We start from the raw sequence: 7,984 nt of genomic DNA, 5'->3' as shown, positions 1-7,984 counted from the left end.
TTGTGTATGCTTAAATGCTTGAAGTTATATTCGCATATTGTTACTTTCAATAAATTTTGAGCACATAATCAATAATGCATAATTTAGATTGTGTTTTGAAGAAGGTTTGCATGAATTAGAGTACTTTATTATTAATTGAACTCTAGAACTTGCTTGATTATTGCTTGAGGCGAAATCCTAGGTGGATGCATTACTAAGAATATGATTTAGGCCATCTTTGTTTAAGTTTGAGCCTTTCAAGCCAACCTAATACATTATCTTCCACTAGTACCTTATTTGAGCCTTTAGGATGCATAAAGATGTATTAGAGCCTTTTCTTCATTAAAGCACATTTACTTACCCTTTTTTAGCCTTAAATTTCTTTTTCCTACCTTGAACATACTACAAAGAGAGCTTTAATTGAATTGATATGAATATATGCTTGTGAGCTTGTTTGAGTGTTGAAAAAGAAAAAAAAGGAAAAAAAGGAAAGAAAAAAAATAAAGTTTGGAGGTCAAGTATTTGGTGAATTTGGCTCTAGTATGCATTTTTGTGTAAATTAGAGGTTTGAATGAGCAATAAGAAGAAAAATAAGTTTGGGGGTTTAGTGGAAAAGAAAGAAAGAAAGAAAAAAAAAAAGAGAAATAAAGAAAGAATATGTGTGATTTGAAGAATGTATGCACAATAAAAAGGAGAAAACGAATATTGAAATTGAAGTTAAAATAAGAAAAGAAGTTCTAATAAAGAAACAAATTTTACAAGTAATTTATTCATTGATATTTAATTTTAGCTTTCTTTCTTTGATTTATTATAACCTATCCTTTTCTTTCTTTAGCCTTATCCATTAGCCTTAACAATAGAAACCATGAAGTCCTAATGATTTAAGGTGGTGCATTAACCTATATTAGTGGAGAGTGATAATTAAGTCAAGCATATGGTAGTTCATACGTTATTATCAATCTCTAATTCTTGTAAATTTATTCAAGCATATGATAATTAAGTGTATAAATTGATTTCCACACACACACATTGGAAGTATCATATATGTTGGATAGAATATAAGGTATTGAGTTACATAATTACTTTGAAACCATTTGAAAAGTCATATGTTTACAATCTTTGAGGCACCTCATTAAAGTATCTTATGTTCTTTAAATAACATTTCATTTTCTTATTCTTTTTCTTTGCTAGGGACTAGCAAATCTTAAGTTTGGGGGTATTTGTTAGGTCTAAAATATTGATGATTTTATGCCATATTTATAGCTTAATATTTGTTAGTTTGTGCTAATTTGTTATGAAAAGATACTTAATTATGTATTTTTCTTAATCTAGGTAAAAGAGGAAGAATTTTAAGAAAACAACCATAAAAATAGATTCCTTGGGTCGAATTATGGTGGGAAGCAAGATTGGAGCTCGAACGGACTAAGCATTAAAAAGATTCCAAAAAGATACCTTGAAGATTTCATAAAGATTCTATCGAGAATTTCATGGTGGAAGTGGATGTCATATGAATCATCACAATTTGAGGATTTCAAATGTCTCATTATTTTTGGATTTCGAGATGCGAGCAAAGAGTTATCATCATTTAAAGTTTGGAATTTATAAAAAGAAATATTCTAGTTAAATCTCCACCATTGATGAAAAGAGGGAATCAAGGCAATTTGAGGGCCAAGATAAAAACAAGTGGCAATAATTGGTTAATTTATCATTAATGAGGCACATGTCATGTCACATGCTTCATTAAGGGTAAATTAGACTAATTAACTATTTTTTTAAGAGGAATTAGATAAAAGGAAAGTAGTAGAGAGCAAGTAATATACAGTTTCCTTTTTACACATGAAATTCGTCCAACCTTTTTCATGGCCTAAAAAAGGTATCTTCCAAGACTCCCACATTGAAAATAAAGAGAGAAAAAGATTCCCAAGGCCCTATATATATAGCCCCCACCACGTTGAAGGAAGATATACAAGTTTAAAGAGTTATTTAAGAGCTTTTAGGAGGCTTAAATAGAAACAAACCAAATTTTGGGAGTTTCTAATATTCTCTTAAGGGTTCTAGGGTTTTAAAGTTTTAGAGTTTTAGAAGATCAATTATTGGAGAGCTTGGAGGAGGCAGAGAGACGTGGGCTTGCTTGGAGAAGAAGGCTACGACTTTGAGAGCTCTTGGAGGAGAATTTCTTCAATAGTTTTTATTCTCTTTTCCTTTCTCTTTAATTGTGAATCTTATTATTTTTAATAATTATGGATGTTGAAATTATTTTTACCATGAACTAATTTTCATAGCTAGGGCTATGATGTAGCCCTAACTATGAAGGTTTAATTATTTTAATATATGTTGAGTTTTATTTAATTAGTAATATGTTTTGTTAATAAATCATTGGTATACTTAATGCTCTCATAGGCCGGAAGGAATGAATGATTTTAATAATATTTGAGCTTGGAAAAGGATAATATTATGGATCTCCAATGATTTACATGAATGCATAATTGATTGGAAAATAGTTATGTCTCATGCCATATTATTTGCTTAATCTATGCTTGATGAATTTGCATGATTTAATTTATAGGCCGGAAGGAATAAATTAGGTTATGTGAATATTATCAATTGTGAGTGGAAACTACTTTTGATTAATTTTGTGATTAAGTGTGGTTAACAAAATTACTAGTTAATCAACGAACCATGTTATGTGCCCATTCATGGGAAAATTTGTGGTTGTTTACTTTGATGATATTCTTGTATGTAATAGGGATTTAGACGATCATGTTCATCTTATGTTAGTTTTAGGAGTACTTAGGAAGGAAAGATTGTATACTAACATTAAAAAGTGTGATTTTTGTCAAAATGAGCTTGTATTTCAAGGATTTGTTGTGATAGTGTTTAACCTAGGAAATTGGGTTTGGTTGCAACTAAGAAAGGAGAGATTTTCAGAAAAATGAAAGTCAAAGCTTATGCCATGAGGGGATGGACTTTTTCAAGTTTTGGAGAAGGTTAATGAAAATGCCTACAAACTTAACTTCCCAAGCGAGTATAATGTGAGTGTTACCTTTAATGTTACTAACTTATCTCCATTTACTGTAGGTGATGACTTTGATTTAAGGGCAAATCATTTTCAAGAGGAGCGGAATGATGAAAATTCACCCGTACCCATACAACCGACTACCCGCTGGGGTGTGAATCCTGTACAAATTAAAACGGAGCCAATCACAAGGGCACAAGTCAATAGATTTAAGGACTACCTAGTTAACTTCATAAAAGGTGTGATTAAATCTCAAGAGGGCACGACAATACATAAAGATCCAAAGGCGTCTTATGCATCAAAGTTATGAAGGCCGAAAGGGACCTAACAAGATGTTTTGGTGCTTTTATGGATTTTGGATAGCAATGAATGAATTTGTTAACTTATAAATGTGATTGAGCACTCCAAGGGACCATGAAATCATGCCAAGGCAAAAGCCAAGCTGCTCATTAATCATGTTGGCGCACATGACTTCAGTTGGCCGAAATGCATGTTTCGGCGCTGACTTTGACTTCCTTTATTGATCAAGCAAGTTTGCTTATTCAAATCAAGGGGCAACGTATGGGAATCAATATTAATCCTATTTGGCATCCTACATGTCATATTGGAACTATTTTGGAGCTTAAACTAGCTGGTGAAATTTCCTAATTTGAACATTTGAAATTTGTTTTAGGAAATAGTCTTTTATTTGGTTTCAATTTAATTATTTACTGGACAAATTAACTTTAAAAAGTTGATACTTTATTATTTTCTTGTAAATTAATTAATTTCTATTTCAAAGTTAAGGAATTAATTAATCTAAATTACATTAGGAAAGGAGGTAAAAATTCGGTCATACCTTGGTTTCACAAACACTTGGCCGGTTTTACCAAGTCTTTTAGGATTTCATTTTGTTCATTCAAAGCCTATTTAAAGGCTTATTTTTCAATGAGAAAAAAGCTTAGATATTATTCAGAAATTTATTTACGAGAAAGATTTTTCTTTGTTCTCTTTGAACACCTAAAACACCTAATAGAAATCAAGCCTTTTAGTTTAACTTTACAATAAGAAATCCGTCATCTATTCTGGTGCCTTCATTATATACTAATGTTTCTAATCACAAGTTGATTAGGGGTTAAGTTGACCATTAGAACCTGAAGTTAATTGTGATCCGGGCTAATATAACATGGGTTTAGGAGCAAATCGACCTAGTTTCGTGATACGAACCTAGGGTGACCTGCCTCTAAACCCTTAACAAAGATAGAATTAGGACCATCTAATGACAAGCTATCAATGGAAGACCTCGACCCATTACCTATATTTGAGGTAAGAACCTTGGTATTGTGAAGACGGAACAATAGGGTGCGGAATAACCTATTGATAAGTCGAATTTGAACACCACAAGCAAAGCTTGAAAAAATTCGATATAGTTCTTAGAGAACCAAGAGGATTACTCTCACTTTGAATCAAAATTATAATCTCCTTTTTATTTATGACTTATGTGCCTTTAAATAGGCAAAATAAATTACAAAGCTTTCCCAAATTTGCTAAAAGTAAAGGTGGAATAATAATGGATGAAAATTAGGTTTAGGAAACCTAATGTGATTAGGTTTAGTAAACCTAATTTGGTTAGGCTTAGGAAACCTAATTTAGCTCCTGGTTTCCTAATTTGAATGGCCTTTAATTCTTTGACCAATTCAACTCTAATAAAATTAAGAAAGTAATTTAAAAACCTAATAAAAACTAAATTAGGAAAGTAAATAGGCAACATGCCAAAATCTAATCAAAACATAAATAAAAATTAATATTTTCCGAATTATAAAATTTAGCCAACGCCATGTAGACGCATATCATCCTCCACATGGCAAAAGTGCCATGCCACCATATGATGCCACATGGACCATCCATGTCATCAAATTGTGACATATCACCATATTGTTGGATTCCATGTGTTAGGCTTTCTTTCATGTTGGCATCCTCCGTCCAAATCATATGGACCAATTTTGGTTCATCTTCAGTAATAAACTTGCTTCCTTGGGTTGTGAACACCTCTTGGATTAAACCATTTAGTGCTTCTTTAAATCTCTTTGCTCTTGCCCTGGTTATTGGTCTCGTAGAGATTTGAAGTGGCTTTAGACTCCATCTTTGGGTGCTCCTGGTCATGTCCTCATCATTTCGTATCAAGACTCATTAAGAAATCTTGAATATGAATCTGTGGGATTTAAAGGGGTATTAGAGCATCAGGAAGTGGAGGAGAGCCTATTGACATGTTGTCAGTTTTGGAACAATTTTAAAGGATGAACGCTTGCTTTGATCAACTTGATCAAGGAATTGACAGATTTGAGAATTCATAAGGTGGACCGAACCCAAGGATTAACTTACATGGAGGTTGTGGTCAAGATCGAGGAGAACATGGATGTTTTAGGGAGAAATTGGAATTTGGTCAGTATGCACGATAATGGTTGAATAATGAGCAAGGTACCCTAAGGAGAGTCAGTGATGAACTAATTATCACATGGAGACAAATGAGGGAGCACGGAGGAAGAGATTAAGGGGACTACTACAAGAAGATGGAGATGCTCATGATGAGATTAAGCATGAATGATAATCGAGGCAATCATGGCACGGTTTTTGGGAGGTTTAAATTGAGAGATAGCTAACCAAATGGAATTAGAACAATATGTGGAGTTGGAAGAGGATGCTACATGTGGCCATCAAAATTAAGAATCAATTTAAGAGGAAGGGTACTAGCTCACGGTTTGAAGGGGTTTTAAATAGCAGGAGATCAAGTTCAAGTTGTTGGAGAAGCAATCTCGTGTTTGAATCAAGGTTGAAACCGAAACAAGGTGAAGAGAGATCCAATCGGCTAAGAAAGGATAATTTGGCTGAACACACACTAGCCCCAAAACCAAGTGGTAAGTTTGATTATAAACACTCAAAAACTCAAGATATTGTTTGTTTTAAGTGCTAGAGCCGAGGATATGTTGCTGACCAATGCCCAAACCAAAGAATTATGGTGCTGAAAGGTAAATGGTGAATTGGAGTAAAAAAAATGAGGGATCCAAGGGTGGAACCAAATTTGTAGAGGAGGCAATTGAAGTTAAGGAACAAAATGAAGACGTGACCTTACAAGTTTCAAGAGCCGAGGTTAGCTTAGTGGCAAGGAGAGTTTTGACCATGTACAAGGTTGAGGATGAAGTCCAAATAGAGAACATCTTCCATACTAGATGTGTTATTCAAAGTAACATTTGTAGTATGATTATTGATAGTGGAAGTTATGCTAAGGTTATTAGTAATGTGGTGGTTGAGAGGATTAGGGTTAATAACAATTAAACATCTCGAGCCATATAGACTTCAATGGCTTAGTAATAGTGGTAAGATGAAGGTAAATAAAAAAGCGAAGGTGAAGTTTAGTGTTGATAAATATATGGATGTGGTTTTATGTGATGTTGTACCTATGCATGCTAGACATATTTTGTTACGAAGACCTTACCAATTGATGAGAATCTGCATGTACCCGTACAACCGACTACTTGCTGGGGCGCTGATCCTGTGCAATTGTAGATGGGGCCAATGATATGGGCACAAAATAAGACATTTAATTAAGGACAACCTGGTTAGCTTCACACAAGGTGTTATTAGTTCTCAAGAGAGCATGACAATACCTAAAGATCTAAAGCCCATTTTATGCATCCAAGTTATGAAGGCGAAAATGGACCTGAGTCTGCATCTATGGGTTCCGGGCAGCAAGGAATAAATTTGTTGACTTGTGAAATTGATTGAGAACTCTAAGGGGCCATAAAATTGTGCCAAGGCAAAATTAAGGCTGGTCATTCATCACATTTGCGCACAAGCTTTCCTTTTGGCTGAAAATCTCTATTTTGGAGCTGACTTTGGTCTTTCTTGTTGTTCAAGCAAGTTTTTCTTATTCCAATCAAGGGCAACATATGGGAACCATTATTAATCCAATTTGGCATCCTACATGACATATTAGAGTTGATTTGGAGCTTAAACTAGATGGTGATTAAACAAAGATAACTTAGATGTAAAGCTACTCAACTAGTTTCTTAATCTGAAATTTGACTTTTGTTTTAGAAAATTAGTCATTTATTTTAGTTTTAATTATTTACTTGCTGGAAAAATTACTTTAGGAAAGTTAGAATTTTATTATTTTGGTTGTAAATTACTTAATTCCTATTCTAAAAATAAATGAATTAAGTAATCCAATTGAGATTAGGAAAGAAAGGAAATTCAGCCACATCATGATTCTTACACCTTTTGGCCAGTTTTCCTCGGTTTTTGTTTTGTAAACCTTAGCCTATTTAAGGGTTTATTTTTCAATGGAGCAATAGCTTAGAATATTATTTAGAAAATAATTATGAGAAAAAATTCTTTTTATTCTGTTTGAACAGCTACAATGTTGAATAGAAATCAAGTGTTTGTAGTTTGACTTATTAATACGACAACCATCACCTATTGTTGCGTCTTCATCATATATTAAGATTTCTAATCACAAGTTGATTAGGAGTTTAAGGTAACCATTATAACCTGAACTTACTTGTGATCTAGGCTAATGTAATACTGTTTTAAGAGCAAATCGACCTAAGTTAGTATCATTTGGTATCATGTCCGAATTTTATTTAGGTTTGATCTATCTTATTTGCTTTATTTATTTTTGTGTTGTTTTACAATTTTAAAAGTAGGTTAATGTTGTTTCTATCTTATTCATGTTCTGCATGAAAAAAAGAGGAAGAGGAGTTTTGAGAACAACTTGCATAAACCTACAATTTTTGCAATTCGCTTTTGTTTGAAAATTTTGGATCGAGTTTGTTGAATTTTTTTGGCTTGAAGTTTGCATTTTTGGAGTGAATTGTGCTACTGGAGATTGTGTGAAAATATTGTGTTAGTGTTAAAAAAAAAAAGAAGCAGAAAAAGTCAAAAATTAAAATAAAAAATTATTAAAGGCGAATTTTGAGTAAATTGAAAGATTAAGATTGATTGGTGTGGGAT

The sequence above is a fragment of the Ziziphus jujuba genome, chromosome 6, assembly GCF_031755915.1.
Source record: "Ziziphus jujuba cultivar Dongzao chromosome 6, ASM3175591v1".
In the NCBI taxonomy this organism is placed as follows: Eukaryota; Viridiplantae; Streptophyta; class Magnoliopsida; order Rosales; family Rhamnaceae; genus Ziziphus; species Ziziphus jujuba.
Note: the sequence above shows the minus strand (reverse complement) of the source record.